Here is a 20281-nt window from a genome sequence, read left to right as displayed (position 1 = left end):
TCGTGCTGATTGTGTGCACGTAACACGTTAATGTTATAATTCAAGTAGAACTCATTTCCTTTTTAAGAATAGCGTTCTCCACTTGGTCAGGAACCATCTAGGCAAACTATAATTTGCACGTAATAATTTTGAGCCTCGAATCCTAGTTGTATTATTTACTTTATATATTTTGAAATAAAAATCAGTGTTCAGATCAAATCAAACCAGTCAAACAAAGAGCACTTCATTGCGATTTTCCTACTTGGTTTCTCGCTATATCAGCAATGGAGAAAGTCAGGGCTGCAGATGCTGGAGATTGGAGTCAGTTTGCTGCACCACTGTGCAGAATATCAACAATACCGGTTAAGTTTTCTGCTGGAGTTCAAAGTGTAGTAAAGTTCTCGCGCCCGTTGTCCGCCGGCGCATTGGTGGTTCAGTGGTAGAATTCTCGCCTGCCACGCGGGAGGCCCGGGTTCGATTCCCGGCCAATGCATTGCCGCTCCCTTTATTTCGAATGCTGCACGGCATAACCGAGTTCAGCCCGATGCAAAGTCTGTTTCGCCTGGCTGCAGACTCACCGATGTCCTGCTGCGCGCGCGGTTAACAGACATGTGTTCACTCCTCGTGTGGGATCGGATAGAAATCTCCGCCCCACACTGCGCTGCAGGCTCCATTTTTGAGCATTTTCATGACGGAATCCATAGGTTTCTGGAAACTAATGGCATTAAGTAAAATCGACATAGTGAGATGACCGGCCGTGATCCCAGAATGATGGGCCAGACTGCATACGCCGAATGAGATTAGAGTGGTGCTGGAAAAGCACTGCGGGGCAGGCAGCATCCGAGGACCAGCAAAATCGACCTCTCGGGCAGGAGTCCTTCATCAGGAAGGGTACTGTCATATATCCAAACATCTTCTGCTGCTTCATCAGTGACCTTCCTTCTGTCATATAGTCAGAAGTGTGCATTTTTGTTCACGATTGCATAATGATAGCACTACTGACAACTCCTCAGATACTGAAGCAGACCATAGAAGGTTCAAATCCAGAAAGCCAATGCCCTCTGACGAACGCAATCGTCTTTCTTTGTGCTAGATGTGACTCCAACCAGTGGATAAACAAAGATTGTAAACCTACTCAGTTCTTCACAACAGAGCGTCATTGATGTTCTCGCATTCAATATCTTTGAATAATGAGTGGCACAGACAGAGTCAATAGCCGGAGTCATAGTTTGAAGATATTAGGAGGAAAGTATCAAGGAGACGTCAGAGGTAGGATCTTTACGCAGAGAGTTGCGAATGCATGGAATGGGTTGCCAGCTGTGGTGGTGGAAGCAGAGTCATTGGGGTCATTTAAGGAACTGCTGGACGTGTACATGGAGAGCAGTGAGTTGAGGGTTGCGTAGGTTACATTACATTAGGATGAAACCTCGGCACAACATCGTGGGCCAAAGGGCCTGTTCTGTGCTGTACTTTTCTATGTTCTATGTTCTATTTGAGGCTGGATTGGAGAAATAGTTGGTATGTTTCCAAAACCAAGGGATGTGCAGGAAAGTGAAGTTGATCATTAACGATGGCATGCAGGCTTGATCTGTGGGCTCTTTCTATCACCATCTCTATGTTCTTGTGTTTATAAATATGAGTCGTGCTGATTGTGTGCACGTAATAATTCAACGTGCATGTTATAATTCAAGTAGAACTCATTTCCTTTTTAAGAATAGCGTTCTCCACTTGGTCAGGAACCATCTAGGCAAACTATAATTTGCACGTAATAATTTTGAGCCTCGAATCCTAGTTGTATTATTTACTTTATATATTTTGAAATAAAAATCAGTGTTCAGATCAAATCAAACCAGTCAAACAAAGAGCACTTCATTGCGATTTTCCTACTTGGTTTCTCGCTATATCAGCAATGGAGAAAGTCAGGGCTGCAGATGCTGGAGATTGGAGTCAGTTTGCTGCACCACTGTGCAGAATATCAACAATACCGGTTAAGTTTTCTGCTGGAGTTCAAAGTGTAGTAAAGTTCTCGCGCACGTTGTCCGCCGGCGCATTGGTGGTTCAGTGGTAGAATTCTCGCCTGCCACTCGGGAGGCCCGGGTTCGATTCCCGGCCAATGCATTGCCGCTCCCTTTATTTCGAATGCTGCACGGCATAACCGAGTTCAGCCCGATGCAAAGTCTGTTTCGCCTGGCTGCAGACTCACCGATGTCCTGCTGCGCGCGCGGTTCACAGACATGTGTTCACTCCTCGTGTGGGATCGGATAGAAATCTCCGCCCCACACTGCGCTGCAGGCTCCATTTTTGAGCATTTTCATGACGGAATCCATAGGTTTCTGGAAACTAATGGCATTAAGTAAAATCGACATAGTGAGATGACCGGCCGTGATCCCAGAATGATGGGCCAGACTGCATACGCCGAATGAGATTAGAGTGGTGCTGGAAAAGCACTGCGGGGCAGGCAGCATCCGAGGACCAGCAAAATCGACCTCTCGGGCAGGAGTCCTTCATCAGGAAGGGTACTGTCATATATCCAAACATCTTCTGCTGCTTCATCAGTGACCTTCCTTCTGTCATATAGTCAGAAGTGTGCATTTTTGTTCACGATTGCATAATGATAGCACCACTGACAACTCCTCAGATACTGAAGCAGACCATACTAGGTTCAAATCCAGAAAGCCAATGCCCTCTGACGAACGCAATCGTCTTTCTTTGTGCTAGATGTGACTCCAACCAGTGGATAAACAAAGATTGTAAACCTACTCAGTTCTTCACAACAGAGCGTCATTGATGTTCTCGCATTCAATATCTTTGAATAATGAGTGGCACAGACAGAGTCAATAGCCGGAGTCATAGTTTGAAGATATTAGGAGGAAAGTATCAAGGAGACGTCAGAGGTAGGATCTTTACGCAGAGAGTTGCGAATGCATGGAATGGGTTGCCAGCTGTGGTGGTGGAAGCAGAGTCATTGGGGTCATTTAAGGAACTGCTGGACGTGTACATGGAGAGCAGTGAGTTGAGGGTTGCGTAGGTTACATTACATTAGGATGAAACCTCGGCACAACATCGTGGGCCAAAGGGCCTGTTCTGTGCTGTACTTTTCTATGTTCTATGTTCTATTTGAGGCTGGATTGGAGAAATAGTTGGTATGTTTCCAAAACCAAGGGATGTGCAGGAAAGTGAAGTTGATCATTAACGATGGCATGCAGGCTTGATCTGTGGGCTCTTTCTATCACCATCTCTATGTTCTTGTGTTTATAAATATGAGTCGTGCTGATTGTGTGCACGTAACACGTTAATGTTATAATTCAAGTAGAACTCATTTCCTTTTTAAGAATAGCGTTCTCCACTTGGTCAGGAACCATCTAGGCAAACTATAATTTGCACGTAATAATTTTGAGCCTCGAATCCTAGTTGTATTATTTACTTTATATATTTTGAAATAAAAATCAGTGTTCAGATCAAATCAAACCAGTCAAACAAAGAGCACTTCATTGCGATTTTCCTACTTGGTTTCTCGCTATATCAGCAATGGAGAAAGTCAGGGCTGCAGATGCTGGAGATTGGAGTCAGTTTGCTGCACCACTGTGCAGAATATCAACAATACCGGTTAAGTTTTCTGCTGGAGTTCAAAGTGTAGTAAAGTTCTCGCGCACGTTGTCCGCCGGCGCATTGGTGGTTCAGTGGTAGAATTCTCGCCTGCCACGCGGGAGGCCCGGGTTCGATTCCCGGCCAATGCATTGCCGCTCCCTTTATTTCGAATGCTGCACGGCATAACCGAGTTCAGCCCGATGCAAAGTCTGTTTCGCCTGGCTGCAGACTCACCGATGTCCTGCTGCGCGCGCGGTTAACAGACATGTGTTCACTCCTCGTGTGGGATCGGATAGAAATCTCCGCCCCACACTGCGCTGCAGGCTCCATTTTTGAGCATTTTCATGACGGAATCCATAGGTTTCTGGAAACTAATGGCATTAAGTAAAATCGACATAGTGAGATGACCGGCCGTGATCCCAGAATGATGGGCCAGACTGCATACGCCGAATGAGATTAGAGTGGTGCTGGAAAAGCACTGCGGGGCAGGCAGCATCCGAGGACCAGCAAAATCGACCTCTCGGGCAGGAGTCCTTCATCAGGAAGGGTACTGTCATATATCCAAACATCTTCTGCTGCTTCATCAGTGACCTTCCTTCTGTCATATAGTCAGAAGTGTGCATTTTTGTTCACGATTGCATAATGATAGCACCACTGACAACTCCTCAGATACTGAAGCAGACCATAGAAGGTTCAAATCCAGAAAGCCAATGCCCTCTGACGAACGCAATCGTCTTTCTTTGTGCTAGATGTGACTCCAACCAGTGGATAAACAAAGATTGTAAACCTACTCAGTTCTTCACAACAGAGCGTCATTGATGTTCTCGCATTCAATATCTTTGAATAATGAGTGGCACAGACAGAGTCAATAGCCGGAGTCATAGTTTGAAGATATTAGGAGGAAAGTATCAAGGAGACGTCAGAGGTAGGATCTTTACGCAGAGAGTTGCGAATGCATGGAATGGGTTGCCAGCTGTGGTGGTGGAAGCAGAGTCATTGGGGTCATTTAAGGAACTGCTGGACGTGTACATGGAGAGCAGTGAGTTGAGGGTTGCGTAGGTTACATTACATTAGGATGAAACCTCGGCACAACATCGTGGGCCAAAGGGCCTGTTCTGTGCTGTACTTTTCTATGTTCTATGTTCTATTTGAGGCTGGATTGGAGAAATAGTTGGTATGTTTCCAAAACCAAGGGATGTGCAAGAAAGTGAAGTTGATCATTAACGATGGCATGCAGGCTTGATCTGTGGGCTCTTTCTATCACCATCTCTATGTTCTTGTGTTTATAAATATGAGTCGTGCTGATTGTGTGCACGTAACACGTTAATGTTATAATTCAAGTAGAACTCATTTCCTTTTTAAGAATAGCGTTCTCCACTTGGTCAGGAACCATCTAGGCAAACTATAATTTGCACGTAATAATTTTGAGCCTCGAATCCTAGTTGTATTATTTACTTTATATATTTTGAAATAAAAATCAGTGTTCAGATCAAATCAAACCAGTCAAACAAAGAGCACTTCATTGCGATTTTCCTACTTGGTTTCTCGCTATATCAGCAATGGAGAAAGTCAGGGCTGCAGATGCTGGAGATTGGAGTCAGTTTGCTGCACCACTGTGCAGAATATCAACAATACCGGTTAAGTTTTCTGCTGGAGTTCAAAGTGTAGTAAAGTTCTCGCGCACGTTGTCCGCCGGCGCATTGGTGGTTCAGTGGTAGAATTCTCGCCTGCCACGCGGGAGGCCCGGGTTCGATTCCCGGCCAATGCATTGCCGCTCCCTTTATTTCGAATGCTGCACGGCATAACCGAGTTCAGCCCGATGCAAAGTCTGTTTCGCCTGGCTGCAGACTCACCGATGTCCTGCTGCGCGCGCGGTTAACAGACATGTGTTCACTCCTCGTGTGGGATCGGATAGAAATCTCCGCCCCACACTGCGCTGCAGGCTCCATTTTTGAGCATTTTCATGACGGAATCCATAGGTTTCTGGAAACTAATGGCATTAAGTAAAATCGACATAGTGAGATGACCGGCCGTGATCCCAGAATGATGGGCCAGACTGCATACGCCGAATGAGATTAGAGTGGTGCTGGAAAAGCACTGCGGGGCAGGCAGCATCCGAGGACCAGCAAAATCGACCTCTCGGGCAGGAGTCCTTCATCAGGAAGGGTACTGTCATATATCCAAACATCTTCTGCTGCTTCATCAGTGACCTTCCTTCTGTCATATAGTCAGAAGTGTGCATTTTTGTTCACGATTGCATAATGATAGCACCACTGACAACTCCTCAGATACTGAAGCAGACCATAGAAGGTTCAAATCCAGAAAGCCAATGCCCTCTGACGAACGCAATCGTCTTTCTTTGTGCTAGATGTGACTCCAACCAGTGGATAAACAAAGATTGTAAACCTACTCAGTTCTTCACAACAGAGCGTCATTGATGTTCTCGCATTCAATATCTTTGAATAATGAGTGGCACAGACAGAGTCAATAGCCGGAGTCATAGTTTGAAGATATTAGGAGGAAAGTATCAAGGAGACGTCAGAGGTAGGATCTTTACGCAGAGAGTTGCGAATGCATGGAATGGGTTGCCAGCTGTGGTGGTGGAAGCAGAGTCATTGGGGTCATTTAAGGAACTGCTGGACGTGTACATGGAGAGCAGTGAGTTGAGGGTTGCGTAGGTTACATTACATTAGGATGAAACCTCGGCACAACATCGTGGGCCAAAGGGCCTGTTCTGTGCTGTACTTTTCTATGTTCTATGTTCTATTTGAGGCTGGATTGGAGAAATAGTTGGTATGTTTCCAAAACCAAGGGATGTGCAAGAAAGTGAAGTTGATCATTAACGATGGCATGCAGGCTTGATCTGTGGGCTCTTTCTATCACCATCTCTATGTTCTTGTGTTTATAAATATGAGTCGTGCTGATTGTGTGCACGTAACACGTTAATGTTATAATTCAAGTAGAACTCATTTCCTTTTTAAGAATAGCGTTCTCCACTTGGTCAGGAACCATCTAGGCAAACTATAATTTGCACGTAATAATTTTGAGCCTCGAATCCTAGTTGTATTATTTACTTTATATATTTTGAAATAAAAATCAGTGTTCAGATCAAATCAAACCAGTCAAACAAAGAGCACTTCATTGCGATTTTCCTACTTGGTTTCTCGCTATATCAGCAATGGAGAAAGTCAGGGCTGCAGATGCTGGAGATTGGAGTCAGTTTGCTGCACCACTGTGCAGAATATCAACAATACCGGTTAAGTTTTCTGCTGGAGTTCAAAGTGTAGTAAAGTTCTCGCGCCCGTTGTCCGCCGGCGCATTGGTGGTTCAGTGGTAGAATTCTCGCCTGCCACGCGGGAGGCCCGGGTTCGATTCCCGGCCAATGCATTGCCGCTCCCTTTATTTCGAATGCTGCACGGCATAACCGAGTTCAGCCCGATGCAAAGTCTGTTTCGCCTGGCTGCAGACTCACCGATGTCCTGCTGCGCGCGCGGTTAACAGACATGTGTTCACTCCTCGTGTGGGATCGGATAGAAATCTCCGCCCCACACTGCGCTGCAGGCTCCATTTTTGAGCATTTTCATGACGGAATCCATAGGTTTCTGGAAACTAATGGCATTAAGTAAAATCGACATAGTGAGATGACCGGCCGTGATCCCAGAATGATGGGCCAGACTGCATACGCCGAATGAGATTAGAGTGGTGCTGGAAAAGCACTGCGGGGCAGGCAGCATCCGAGGACCAGCAAAATCGACCTCTCGGGCAGGAGTCCTTCATCAGGAAGGGTACTGTCATATATCCAAACATCTTCTGCTGCTTCATCAGTGACCTTCCTTCTGTCATATAGTCAGAAGTGTGCATTTTTGTTCACGATTGCATAATGATAGCACTACTGACAACTCCTCAGATACTGAAGCAGACCATAGAAGGTTCAAATCCAGAAAGCCAATGCCCTCTGACGAACGCAATCGTCTTTCTTTGTGCTAGATGTGACTCCAACCAGTGGATAAACAAAGATTGTAAACCTACTCAGTTCTTCACAACAGAGCGTCATTGATGTTCTCGCATTCAATATCTTTGAATAATGAGTGGCACAGACAGAGTCAATAGCCGGAGTCATAGTTTGAAGATATTAGGAGGAAAGTATCAAGGAGACGTCAGAGGTAGGATCTTTACGCAGAGAGTTGCGAATGCATGGAATGGGTTGCCAGCTGTGGTGGTGGAAGCAGAGTCATTGGGGTCATTTAAGGAACTGCTGGACGTGTACATGGAGAGCAGTGAGTTGAGGGTTGCGTAGGTTACATTACATTAGGATGAAACCTCGGCACAACATCGTGGGCCAAAGGGCCTGTTCTGTGCTGTACTTTTCTATGTTCTATGTTCTATTTGAGGCTGGATTGGAGAAATAGTTGGTATGTTTCCAAAACCAAGGGATGTGCAGGAAAGTGAAGTTGATCATTAACGATGGCATGCAGGCTTGATCTGTGGGCTCTTTCTATCACCATCTCTATGTTCTTGTGTTTATAAATATGAGTCGTGCTGATTGTGTGCACGTAATAATTCAACGTGCATGTTATAATTCAAGTAGAACTCATTTCCTTTTTAAGAATAGCGTTCTCCACTTGGTCAGGAACCATCTAGGCAAACTATAATTTGCACGTAATAATTTTGAGCCTCGAATCCTAGTTGTATTATTTACTTTATATATTTTGAAATAAAAATCAGTGTTCAGATCAAATCAAACCAGTCAAACAAAGAGCACTTCATTGCGATTTTCCTACTTGGTTTCTCGCTATATCAGCAATGGAGAAAGTCAGGGCTGCAGATGCTGGAGATTGGAGTCAGTTTGCTGCACCACTGTGCAGAATATCAACAATACCGGTTAAGTTTTCTGCTGGAGTTCAAAGTGTAGTAAAGTTCTCGCGCACGTTGTCCGCCGGCGCATTGGTGGTTCAGTGGTAGAATTCTCGCCTGCCACGCGGGAGGCCCGGGTTCGATTCCCGGCCAATGCATTGCCGCTCCCTTTATTTCGAATGCTGCACGGCATAACCGAGTTCAGCCCGATGCAAAGTCTGTTTCGCCTGGCTGCAGACTCACCGATGTCCTGCTGCGCGCGCGGTTCACAGACATGTGTTCACTCCTCGTGTGGGATCGGATAGAAATCTCCGCCCCACACTGCGCTGCAGGCTCCATTTTTGAGCATTTTCATGACGGAATCCATAGGTTTCTGGAAACTAATGGCATTAAGTAAAATCGACATAGTGAGATGACCGGCCGTGATCCCAGAATGATGGGCCAGACTGCATACGCCGAATGAGATTAGAGTGGTGCTGGAAAAGCACTGCGGGGCAGGCAGCATCCGAGGACCAGCAAAATCGACCTCTCGGGCAGGAGTCCTTCATCAGGAAGGGTACTGTCATATATCCAAACATCTTCTGCTGCTTCATCAGTGACCTTCCTTCTGTCATATAGTCAGAAGTGTGCATTTTTGTTCACGATTGCATAATGATAGCACCACTGACAACTCCTCAGATACTGAAGCAGACCATACTAGGTTCAAATCCAGAAAGCCAATGCCCTCTGACGAACGCAATCGTCTTTCTTTGTGCTAGATGTGACTCCAACCAGTGGATAAACAAAGATTGTAAACCTACTCAGTTCTTCACAACAGAGCGTCATTGATGTTCTCGCATTCAATATCTTTGAATAATGAGTGGCACAGACAGAGTCAATAGCCGGAGTCATAGTTTGAAGATATTAGGAGGAAAGTATCAAGGAGACGTCAGAGGTAGGATCTTTACGCAGAGAGTTGCGAATGCATGGAATGGGTTGCCAGCTGTGGTGGTGGAAGCAGAGTCATTGGGGTCATTTAAGGAACTGCTGGACGTGTACATGGAGAGCAGTGAGTTGAGGGTTGCGTAGGTTACATTACATTAGGATGAAACCTCGGCACAACATCGTGGGCCAAAGGGCCTGTTCTGTGCTGTACTTTTCTATGTTCTATGTTCTATTTGAGGCTGGATTGGAGAAATAGTTGGTATGTTTCCAAAACCAAGGGATGTGCAGGAAAGTGAAGTTGATCATTAACGATGGCATGCAGGCTTGATCTGTGGGCTCTTTCTATCACCATCTCTATGTTCTTGTGTTTATAAATATGAGTCGTGCTGATTGTGTGCACGTAACACGTTAATGTTATAATTCAAGTAGAACTCATTTCCTTTTTAAGAATAGCGTTCTCCACTTGGTCAGGAACCATCTAGGCAAACTATAATTTGCACGTAATAATTTTGAGCCTCGAATCCTAGTTGTATTATTTACTTTATATATTTTGAAATAAAAATCAGTGTTCAGATCAAATCAAACCAGTCAAACAAAGAGCACTTCATTGCGATTTTCCTACTTGGTTTCTCGCTATATCAGCAATGGAGAAAGTCAGGGCTGCAGATGCTGGAGATTGGAGTCAGTTTGCTGCACCACTGTGCAGAATATCAACAATACCGGTTAAGTTTTCTGCTGGAGTTCAAAGTGTAGTAAAGTTCTCGCGCACGTTGTCCGCCGGCGCATTGGTGGTTCAGTGGTAGAATTCTCGCCTGCCACGCGGGAGGCCCGGGTTCGATTCCCGGCCAATGCATTGCCGCTCCCTTTATTTCGAATGCTGCACGGCATAACCGAGTTCAGCCCGATGCAAAGTCTGTTTCGCCTGGCTGCAGACTCACCGATGTCCTGCTGCGCGCGCGGTTAACAGACATGTGTTCACTCCTCGTGTGGGATCGGATAGAAATCTCCGCCCCACACTGCGCTGCAGGCTCCATTTTTGAGCATTTTCATGACGGAATCCATAGGTTTCTGGAAACTAATGGCATTAAGTAAAATCGACATAGTGAGATGACCGGCCGTGATCCCAGAATGATGGGCCAGACTGCATACGCCGAATGAGATTAGAGTGGTGCTGGAAAAGCACTGCGGGGCAGGCAGCATCCGAGGACCAGCAAAATCGACCTCTCGGGCAGGAGTCCTTCATCAGGAAGGGTACTGTCATATATCCAAACATCTTCTGCTGCTTCATCAGTGACCTTCCTTCTGTCATATAGTCAGAAGTGTGCATTTTTGTTCACGATTGCATAATGATAGCACCACTGACAACTCCTCAGATACTGAAGCAGACCATAGAAGGTTCAAATCCAGAAAGCCAATGCCCTCTGACGAACGCAATCGTCTTTCTTTGTGCTAGATGTGACTCCAACCAGTGGATAAACAAAGATTGTAAACCTACTCAGTTCTTCACAACAGAGCGTCATTGATGTTCTCGCATTCAATATCTTTGAATAATGAGTGGCACAGACAGAGTCAATAGCCGGAGTCATAGTTTGAAGATATTAGGAGGAAAGTATCAAGGAGACGTCAGAGGTAGGATCTTTACGCAGAGAGTTGCGAATGCATGGAATGGGTTGCCAGCTGTGGTGGTGGAAGCAGAGTCATTGGGGTCATTTAAGGAACTGCTGGACGTGTACATGGAGAGCAGTGAGTTGAGGGTTGCGTAGGTTACATTACATTAGGATGAAACCTCGGCACAACATCGTGGGCCAAAGGGCCTGTTCTGTGCTGTACTTTTCTATGTTCTATGTTCTATTTGAGGCTGGATTGGAGAAATAGTTGGTATGTTTCCAAAACCAAGGGATGTGCAAGAAAGTGAAGTTGATCATTAACGATGGCATGCAGGCTTGATCTGTGGGCTCTTTCTATCACCATCTCTATGTTCTTGTGTTTATAAATATGAGTCGTGCTGATTGTGTGCACGTAACACGTTAATGTTATAATTCAAGTAGAACTCATTTCCTTTTTAAGAATAGCGTTCTCCACTTGGTCAGGAACCATCTAGGCAAACTATAATTTGCACGTAATAATTTTGAGCCTCGAATCCTAGTTGTATTATTTACTTTATATATTTTGAAATAAAAATCAGTGTTCAGATCAAATCAAACCAGTCAAACAAAGAGCACTTCATTGCGATTTTCCTACTTGGTTTCTCGCTATATCAGCAATGGAGAAAGTCAGGGCTGCAGATGCTGGAGATTGGAGTCAGTTTGCTGCACCACTGTGCAGAATATCAACAATACCGGTTAAGTTTTCTGCTGGAGTTCAAAGTGTAGTAAAGTTCTCGCGCCCGTTGTCCGCCGGCGCATTGGTGGTTCAGTGGTAGAATTCTCGCCTGCCACGCGGGAGGCCCGGGTTCGATTCCCGGCCAATGCATTGCCGCTCCCTTTATTTCGAATGCTGCACGGCATAACCGAGTTCAGCCCGATGCAAAGTCTGTTTCGCCTGGCTGCAGACTCACCGATGTCCTGCTGCGCGCGCGGTTAACAGACATGTGTTCACTCCTCGTGTGGGATCGGATAGAAATCTCCGCCCCACACTGCGCTGCAGGCTCCATTTTTGAGCATTTTCATGACGGAATCCATAGGTTTCTGGAAACTAATGGCATTAAGTAAAATCGACATAGTGAGATGACCGGCCGTGATCCCAGAATGATGGGCCAGACTGCATACGCCGAATGAGATTAGAGTGGTGCTGGAAAAGCACTGCGGGGCAGGCAGCATCCGAGGACCAGCAAAATCGACCTCTCGGGCAGGAGTCCTTCATCAGGAAGGGTACTGTCATATATCCAAACATCTTCTGCTGCTTCATCAGTGACCTTCCTTCTGTCATATAGTCAGAAGTGTGCATTTTTGTTCACGATTGCATAATGATAGCACTACTGACAACTCCTCAGATACTGAAGCAGACCATAGAAGGTTCAAATCCAGAAAGCCAATGCCCTCTGACGAACGCAATCGTCTTTCTTTGTGCTAGATGTGACTCCAACCAGTGGATAAACAAAGATTGTAAACCTACTCAGTTCTTCACAACAGAGCGTCATTGATGTTCTCGCATTCAATATCTTTGAATAATGAGTGGCACAGACAGAGTCAATAGCCGGAGTCATAGTTTGAAGATATTAGGAGGAAAGTATCAAGGAGACGTCAGAGGTAGGATCTTTACGCAGAGAGTTGCGAATGCATGGAATGGGTTGCCAGCTGTGGTGGTGGAAGCAGAGTCATTGGGGTCATTTAAGGAACTGCTGGACGTGTACATGGAGAGCAGTGAGTTGAGGGTTGCGTAGGTTACATTACATTAGGATGAAACCTCGGCACAACATCGTGGGCCAAAGGGCCTGTTCTGTGCTGTACTTTTCTATGTTCTATGTTCTATTTGAGGCTGGATTGGAGAAATAGTTGGTATGTTTCCAAAACCAAGGGATGTGCAGGAAAGTGAAGTTGATCATTAACGATGGCATGCAGGCTTGATCTGTGGGCTCTTTCTATCACCATCTCTATGTTCTTGTGTTTATAAATATGAGTCGTGCTGATTGTGTGCACGTAACACGTTAATGTTATAATTCAAGTAGAACTCATTTCCTTTTTAAGAATAGCGTTCTCCACTTGGTCAGGAACCATCTAGGCAAACTATAATTTGCACGTAATAATTTTGAGCCTCGAATCCTAGTTGTATTATTTACTTTATATATTTTGAAATAAAAATCAGTGTTCAGATCAAATCAAACCAGTCAAACAAAGAGCACTTCATTGCGATTTTCCTACTTGGTTTCTCGCTATATCAGCAATGGAGAAAGTCAGGGCTGCAGATGCTGGAGATTGGAGTCAGTTTGCTGCACCACTGTGCAGAATATCAACAATACCGGTTAAGTTTTCTGCTGGAGTTCAAAGTGTAGTAAAGTTCTCGCGCCCGTTGTCCGCCGGCGCATTGGTGGTTCAGTGGTAGAATTCTCGCCTGCCACGCGGGAGGCCCGGGTTCGATTCCCGGCCAATGCATTGCCGCTCCCTTTATTTCGAATGCTGCACGGCATAACCGAGTTCAGCCCGATGCAAAGTCTGTTTCGCCTGGCTGCAGACTCACCGATGTCCTGCTGCGCGCGCGGTTAACAGACATGTGTTCACTCCTCGTGTGGGATCGGATAGAAATCTCCGCCCCACACTGCGCTGCAGGCTCCATTTTTGAGCATTTTCATGACGGAATCCATAGGTTTCTGGAAACTAATGGCATTAAGTAAAATCGACATAGTGAGATGACCGGCCGTGATCCCAGAATGATGGGCCAGACTGCATACGCCGAATGAGATTAGAGTGGTGCTGGAAAAGCACTGCGGGGCAGGCAGCATCCGAGGACCAGCAAAATCGACCTCTCGGGCAGGAGTCCTTCATCAGGAAGGGTACTGTCATATATCCAAACATCTTCTGCTGCTTCATCAGTGACCTTCCTTCTGTCATATAGTCAGAAGTGTGCATTTTTGTTCACGATTGCATAATGATAGCACCACTGACAACTCCTCAGATACTGAAGCAGACCATAGAAGGTTCAAATCCAGAAAGCCAATGCCCTCTGACGAACGCAATCGTCTTTCTTTGTGCTAGATGTGACTCCAACCAGTGGATAAACAAAGATTGTAAACCTACTCAGTTCTTCACAACAGAGCGTCATTGATGTTCTCGCATTCAATATCTTTGAATAATGAGTGGCACAGACAGAGTCAATAGCCGGAGTCATAGTTTGAAGATATTAGGAGGAAAGTATCAAGGAGACGTCAGAGGTAGGATCTTTACGCAGAGAGTTGCGAATGCATGGAATGGGTTGCCAGCTGTGGTGGTGGAAGCAGAGTCATTGGGGTCATTTAAGGAACTGCTGGACGTGTACATGGAGAGCAGTGAGTTGAGGGTTGCGTAGGTTACATTACATTAGGATGAAACCTCGGCACAACATCGTGGGCCAAAGGGCCTGTTCTGTGCTGTACTTTTCTATGTTCTATGTTCTATTTGAGGCTGGATTGGAGAAATAGTTGGTATGTTTCCAAAACCAAGGGATGTGCAGGAAAGTGAAGTTGATCATTAACGATGGCATGCAGGCTTGATCTGTGGGCTCTTTCTATCACCATCTCTATGTTCTTGTGTTTATAAATATGAGTCGTGCTGATTGTGTGCACGTAATAATTCAACGTGCATGTTATAATTCAAGTAGAACTCATTTCCTTTTTAAGAATAGCGTTCTCCACTTGGTCAGGAACCATCTAGGCAAACTATAATTTGCACGTAATAATTTTGAGCCTCGAATCCTAGTTGTATTATTTACTTTATATATTTTGAAATAAAAATCAGTGTTCAGATCAAATCAAACCAGTCAAACAAAGAGCACTTCATTGCGATTTTCCTACTTGGTTTCTCGCTATATCAGCAATGGAGAAAGTCAGGGCTGCAGATGCTGGAGATTGGAGTCAGTTTGCTGCACCACTGTGCAGAATATCAACAATACCGGTTAAGTTTTCTGCTGGAGTTCAAAGTGTAGTAAAGTTCTCGCGCACGTTGTCCGCCGGCGCATTGGTGGTTCAGTGGTAGAATTCTCGCCTGCCACGCGGGAGGCCCGGGTTCGATTCCCGGCCAATGCATTGCCGCTCCCTTTATTTCGAATGCTGCACGGCATAACCGAGTTCAGCCCGATGCAAAGTCTGTTTCGCCTGGCTGCAGACTCACCGATGTCCTGCTGCGCGCGCGGTTAACAGACATGTGTTCACTCCTCGTGTGGGATCGGATAGAAATCTCCGCCCCACACTGCGCTGCAGGCTCCATTTTTGAGCATTTTCATGACGGAATCCATAGGTTTCTGGAAACTAATGGCATTAAGTAAAATCGACATAGTGAGATGACCGGCCGTGATCCCAGAATGATGGGCCAGACTGCATACGCCGAATGAGATTAGAGTGGTGCTGGAAAAGCACTGCGGGGCAGGCAGCATCCGAGGACCAGCAAAATCGACCTCTCGGGCAGGAGTCCTTCATCAGGAAGGGTACTGTCATATATCCAAACATCTTCTGCTGCTTCATCAGTGACCTTCCTTCTGTCATATAGTCAGAAGTGTGCATTTTTGTTCACGATTGCATAATGATAGCACCACTGACAACTCCTCAGATACTGAAGCAGACCATACTAGGTTCAAATCCAGAAAGCCAATGCCCTCTGACGAACGCAATCGTCTTTCTTTGTGCTAGATGTGACTCCAACCAGTGGATAAACAAAGATTGTAAACCTACTCAGTTCTTCACAACAGAGCGTCATTGATGTTCTCGCATTCAATATCTTTGAATAATGAGTGGCACAGACAGAGTCAATAGCCGGAGTCATAGTTTGAAGATATTAGGAGGAAAGTATCAAGGAGACGTCAGAGGTAGGATCTTTACGCAGAGAGTTGCGAATGCATGGAATGGGTTGCCAGCTGTGGTGGTGGAAGCAGAGTCATTGGGGTCATTTAAGGAACTGCTGGACGTGTACATGGAGAGCAGTGAGTTGAGGGTTGCGTAGGTTACATTACATTAGGATGAAACCTCGGCACAACATCGTGGGCCAAAGGGCCTGTTCTGTGCTGTACTTTTCTATGTTCTATGTTCTATTTGAGGCTGGATTGGAGAAATAGTTGGTATGTTTCCAAAACCAAGGGATGTGCAGGAAAGTGAAGTTGATCATTAACGATGGCATGCAGGCTTGATCTGTGGGCTCTTTCTATCACCATCTCTATGTTCTTGTGTTTATAAATATGAGTCGTGCTGATTGTGTGCACGTAACACGTTAATGTTATAATTCAAGTAGAACTCATTTCCTTTTTAAGAATAGCGTTCTCCACTTGGTCAGGAACCATCTAGGCAAACTATAATTTGCACGTAATAATTTTGAGCCTCGAATCCTAGTTGTATTATTTACTTTATATATTTTGAAATAAAAATCAGTGTTCAGATCAAATCAAACCAGTCAAACAAAGAGCACTTCATTGCGATTTTCCTACTTGGTTTCTCGCTATATCAGCAATGGAGAAAGTCAGGGCTGCAGATGCTGGAGATTGGAGTCAGTTTGCTGCACCACTGTGCAGAATATCAACAATACCGGTTAAGTTTTCTGCTGGAGTTCAAAGTGTAGTAAAGTTCTCGCGCACGTTGTCCGCCGGCGCATTGGTGGTTCAGTGGTAGAATTCTCGCCTGCCACGCGGGAGGCCCGGGTTCGATTCCCGGCCAATGCATTGCCGCTCCCTTTATTTCGAATGCTGCACGGCATAACCGAGTTCAGCCCGATGCAAAGTCTGTTTCGCCTGGCTGCAGACTCACCGATGTCCTGCTGCGCGCGCGGTTAACAGACATGTGTTCACTCCTCGTGTGGGATCGGATAGAAATCTCCGCCCCACACTGCGCTGCAGGCTCCATTTTTGAGCATTTTCATGACGGAATCCATAGGTTTCTGGAAACTAATGGCATTAAGTAAAATCGACATAGTGAGATGACCGGCCGTGATCCCAGAATGATGGGCCAGACTGCATACGCCGAATGAGATTAGAGTGGTGCTGGAAAAGCACTGCGGGGCAGGCAGCATCCGAGGACCAGCAAAATCGACCTCTCGGGCAGGAGTCCTTCATCAGGAAGGGTACTGTCATATATCCAAACATCTTCTGCTGCTTCATCAGTGACCTTCCTTCTGTCATATAGTCAGAAGTGTGCATTTTTGTTCACGATTGCATAATGATAGCACCACTGACAACTCCTCAGATACTGAAGCAGACCATAGAAGGTTCAAATCCAGAAAGCCAATGCCCTCTGACGAACGCAATCGTCTTTCTTTGTGCTAGATGTGACTCCAACCAGTGGATAAACAAAGATTGTAAACCTACTCAGTTCTTCACAACAGAGCGTCATTGATGTTCTCGCATTCAATATCTTTGAATAATGAGTGGCACAGACAGAGTCAATAGCCGGAGTCATAGTTTGAAGATATTAGGAGGAAAGTATCAAGGAGACGTCAGAGGTAGGATCTTTACGCAGAGAGTTGCGAATGCATGGAATGGGTTGCCAGCTGTGGTGGTGGAAGCAGAGTCATTGGGGTCATTTAAGGAACTGCTGGACGTGTACATGGAGAGCAGTGAGTTGAGGGTTGCGTAGGTTACATTACATTAGGATGAAACCTCGGCACAACATCGTGGGCCAAAGGGCCTGTTCTGTGCTGTACTTTTCTATGTTCTATGTTCTATTTGAGGCTGGATTGGAGAAATAGTTGGTATGTTTCCAAAACCAAGGGATGTGCAGGAAAGTGAAGTTGATCATTAACGATGGCATGCAGGCTTGATCTGTGGGCTCTTTCTATCACCATCTCTATGTTCTTGTGTTTATAAATATGAGTCGTGCTGATTGTGTGCACGTAACACGTTAATGTTATAATTCAAGTAGAACTCATTTCCTTTTTAAGAATAGCGTTCTCCACTTGGTCAGGAACCATCTAGGCAAACTATAATTTGCACGTAATAATTTTGAGCCTCGAATCCTAGTTGTATTATTTACTTTATATATTTTGAAATAAAAATCAGTGTTCAGATCAAATCAAACCAGTCAAACAAAGAGCACTTCATTGCGATTTTCCTACTTGGTTTCTCGCTATATCAGCAATGGAGAAAGTCAGGGCTGCAGATGCTGGAGATTGGAGTCAGTTTGCTGCACCACTGTGCAGAATATCAACAATACCGGTTAAGTTTTCTGCTGGAGTTCAAAGTGTAGTAAAGTTCTCGCGCACGTTGTCCGCCGGCGCATTGGTGGTTCAGTGGTAGAATTCTCGCCTGCCACGCGGGAGGCCCGGGTTCGATTCCCGGCCAATGCATTGCCGCTCCCTTTATTTCGAATGCTGCACGGCATAACCGAGTTCAGCCCGATGCAAAGTCTGTTTCGCCTGGCTGCAGACTCACCGATGTCCTGCTGCGCGCGCGGTTAACAGACATGTGTTCACTCCTCGTGTGGGATCGGATAGAAATCTCCGCCCCACACTGCGCTGCAGGCTCCATTTTTGAGCATTTTCATGACGGAATCCATAGGTTTCTGGAAACTAATGGCATTAAGTAAAATCGACATAGTGAGATGACCGGCCGTGATCCCAGAATGATGGGCCAGACTGCATACGCCGAATGAGATTAGAGTGGTGCTGGAAAAGCACTGCGGGGCAGGCAGCATCCGAGGACCAGCAAAATCGACCTCTCGGGCAGGAGTCCTTCATCAGGAAGGGTACTGTCATATATCCAAACATCTTCTGCTGCTTCATCAGTGACCTTCCTTCTGTCATATAGTCAGAAGTGTGCATTTTTGTTCACGATTGCATAATGATAGCACCACTGACAACTCCTCAGATACTGAAGCAGACCATACTAGGTTCAAATCCAGAAAGCCAATGCCCTCTGACGAACGCAATCGTCTTTATTTGTGCTAGATGTGACTCCAACCAGTGGATAAACAAAGATTGTAAACCTACTCAGTTCTTCACAACAGAGCGTCATTGATGTTCTCGCATTCAATATCTTTGAATAATGAGTGGCACAGACAGAGTCAATAGCCGGAGTCAAAGTTTGAAGATATTAGGAGGAAAGTATCAAGGAGACGTCAGAGGTAGGATCTTTACGCAGAGAGTTGCGAATGCATGGAATGGGTTGCCAGCTGTGGTGGTGGAAGCAGAGTCATTGGGGTCATTTAAGGAACTGCTGGACGTGTACATGGAGAGCAGTGAGTTGAGGGTTGCGTAGGTTACATTACATTAGGATGAAACCTCGGCACAACATCGTGGGCCAAAGGGCCTGTTCTGTGCTGTACTTTTCTATGTTCTATGTTCTATTTGAGGCTGGATTGGAGAAATAGTTGGTATGTTTCCAAAACCAAGGGATGTGCAGGAAAGTGAAGTTGATCATTAACGATGGCATGCAGGCTTGATCTGTGGGCTCTTTCTATCACCATCTCTATGTTCTTGTGTTTATAAATATGAGTCGTGCTGATTGTGTGCACGTAACACGTTAATGTTATAATTCAAGTAGAACTCATTTCCTTTTTAAGAATAGCGTTCTCCACTTGGTCAGGAACCATCTAGGCAAACTATAATTTGCACGTAATAATTTTGAGCCTCGAATCCTAGTTGTATTATTTACTTTATATATTTTGAAATAAAAATCAGTGTTCAGATCAAATCAAACCAGTCAAACAAAGAGCACTTCATTGCGATTTTCCTACTTGGTTTCTCGCTATATCAGCAATGGAGAAAGTCAGGGCTGCAGATGCTGGAGATTGGAGTCAGTTTGCTGCACCACTGTGCAGAATATCAACAATACCGGTTAAGTTTTCTGCTGGAGTTCAAAGTGTAGTAAAGTTCTCGCGCACGTTGTCCGCCGGCGCATTGGTGGTTCAGTGGTAGAATTCTCGCCTGCCACGCGGGAGGCCCGGGTTCGATTCCCGGCCAATGCATTGCCGCTCCCTTTATTTCGAATGCTGCACGGCATAACCGAGTTCAGCCCGATGCAAAGTCTGTTTCGCCTGGCTGCAGACTCACCGATGTCCTGCTGCGCGCGCGGTTAACAGACATGTGTTCACTCCTCGTGTGGGATCGGATAGAAATCTCCGCCCCACACTGCGCTGCAGGCTCCATTTTTGAGCATTTTCATGACGGAATCCATAGGTTTCTGGAAACTAATGGCATTAAGTAAAATCGACATAGTGAGATGACCGGCCGTGATCCCAGAATGATGGGCCAGACTGCATACGCCGAATGAGATTAGAGTGGTGCTGGAAAAGCACTGCGGGGCAGGCAGCATCCGAGGACCAGCAAAA

At 45.6% G+C, this 20281-nt stretch overlaps 13 non-coding genes across 13 annotated transcripts; all 13 read left to right on the top strand.

Moving 5' to 3' along the window:
• Positions 1-401: 401 nt before the first annotated feature.
• Positions 402-472, top strand: trnag-gcc (transfer RNA glycine (anticodon GCC)). Its single transcript has one exon. It is a non-coding gene; the product is annotated as a tRNA-Gly (tRNA).
• A 1554-nt stretch (positions 473-2026) lies between these two features.
• Positions 2027-2097, top strand: trnag-gcc (transfer RNA glycine (anticodon GCC)). The gene has a single exon. It is a non-coding gene; the product is annotated as a tRNA-Gly (tRNA).
• A 1548-nt stretch (positions 2098-3645) lies between these two features.
• On the top strand, positions 3646-3716 carry trnag-gcc (transfer RNA glycine (anticodon GCC)). Its single transcript has one exon. It is a non-coding gene; the product is annotated as a tRNA-Gly (tRNA).
• Positions 3717-5264: 1548 nt separating this feature from the next.
• Positions 5265-5335, top strand: trnag-gcc (transfer RNA glycine (anticodon GCC)). The gene has a single exon. It is a non-coding gene; the product is annotated as a tRNA-Gly (tRNA).
• Positions 5336-6883: 1548 nt separating this feature from the next.
• Positions 6884-6954, top strand: trnag-gcc (transfer RNA glycine (anticodon GCC)). Its single transcript has one exon. It is a non-coding gene; the product is annotated as a tRNA-Gly (tRNA).
• Positions 6955-8508: 1554 nt separating this feature from the next.
• trnag-gcc (transfer RNA glycine (anticodon GCC)) lies at positions 8509-8579 on the top strand. Its single transcript has one exon. It is a non-coding gene; the product is annotated as a tRNA-Gly (tRNA).
• A 1548-nt stretch (positions 8580-10127) lies between these two features.
• trnag-gcc (transfer RNA glycine (anticodon GCC)) lies at positions 10128-10198 on the top strand. The gene has a single exon. It is a non-coding gene; the product is annotated as a tRNA-Gly (tRNA).
• A 1548-nt stretch (positions 10199-11746) lies between these two features.
• Positions 11747-11817, top strand: trnag-gcc (transfer RNA glycine (anticodon GCC)). Its single transcript has one exon. It is a non-coding gene; the product is annotated as a tRNA-Gly (tRNA).
• Positions 11818-13365: 1548 nt separating this feature from the next.
• Positions 13366-13436, top strand: trnag-gcc (transfer RNA glycine (anticodon GCC)). Its single transcript has one exon. It is a non-coding gene; the product is annotated as a tRNA-Gly (tRNA).
• A 1554-nt stretch (positions 13437-14990) lies between these two features.
• trnag-gcc (transfer RNA glycine (anticodon GCC)) lies at positions 14991-15061 on the top strand. The gene has a single exon. It is a non-coding gene; the product is annotated as a tRNA-Gly (tRNA).
• Positions 15062-16609: 1548 nt separating this feature from the next.
• Positions 16610-16680, top strand: trnag-gcc (transfer RNA glycine (anticodon GCC)). Its single transcript has one exon. It is a non-coding gene; the product is annotated as a tRNA-Gly (tRNA).
• A 1548-nt stretch (positions 16681-18228) lies between these two features.
• trnag-gcc (transfer RNA glycine (anticodon GCC)) lies at positions 18229-18299 on the top strand. The gene has a single exon. It is a non-coding gene; the product is annotated as a tRNA-Gly (tRNA).
• A 1548-nt stretch (positions 18300-19847) lies between these two features.
• Positions 19848-19918, top strand: trnag-gcc (transfer RNA glycine (anticodon GCC)). The gene has a single exon. It is a non-coding gene; the product is annotated as a tRNA-Gly (tRNA).
• The last annotated feature ends 363 nt before the right edge of the window (positions 19919-20281 follow it).

Source organism: Chiloscyllium plagiosum, unplaced genomic scaffold (assembly GCF_037043375.1).
Source record: "Chiloscyllium plagiosum isolate Xiang-an unplaced genomic scaffold, Cpla_swu_hap1 HiC_scaffold_35, whole genome shotgun sequence".
Taxonomy (NCBI): domain Eukaryota; kingdom Metazoa; phylum Chordata; class Chondrichthyes; order Orectolobiformes; family Hemiscylliidae; genus Chiloscyllium; species Chiloscyllium plagiosum.
This window is presented reverse-complemented; position numbering and strand designations above follow the sequence as displayed.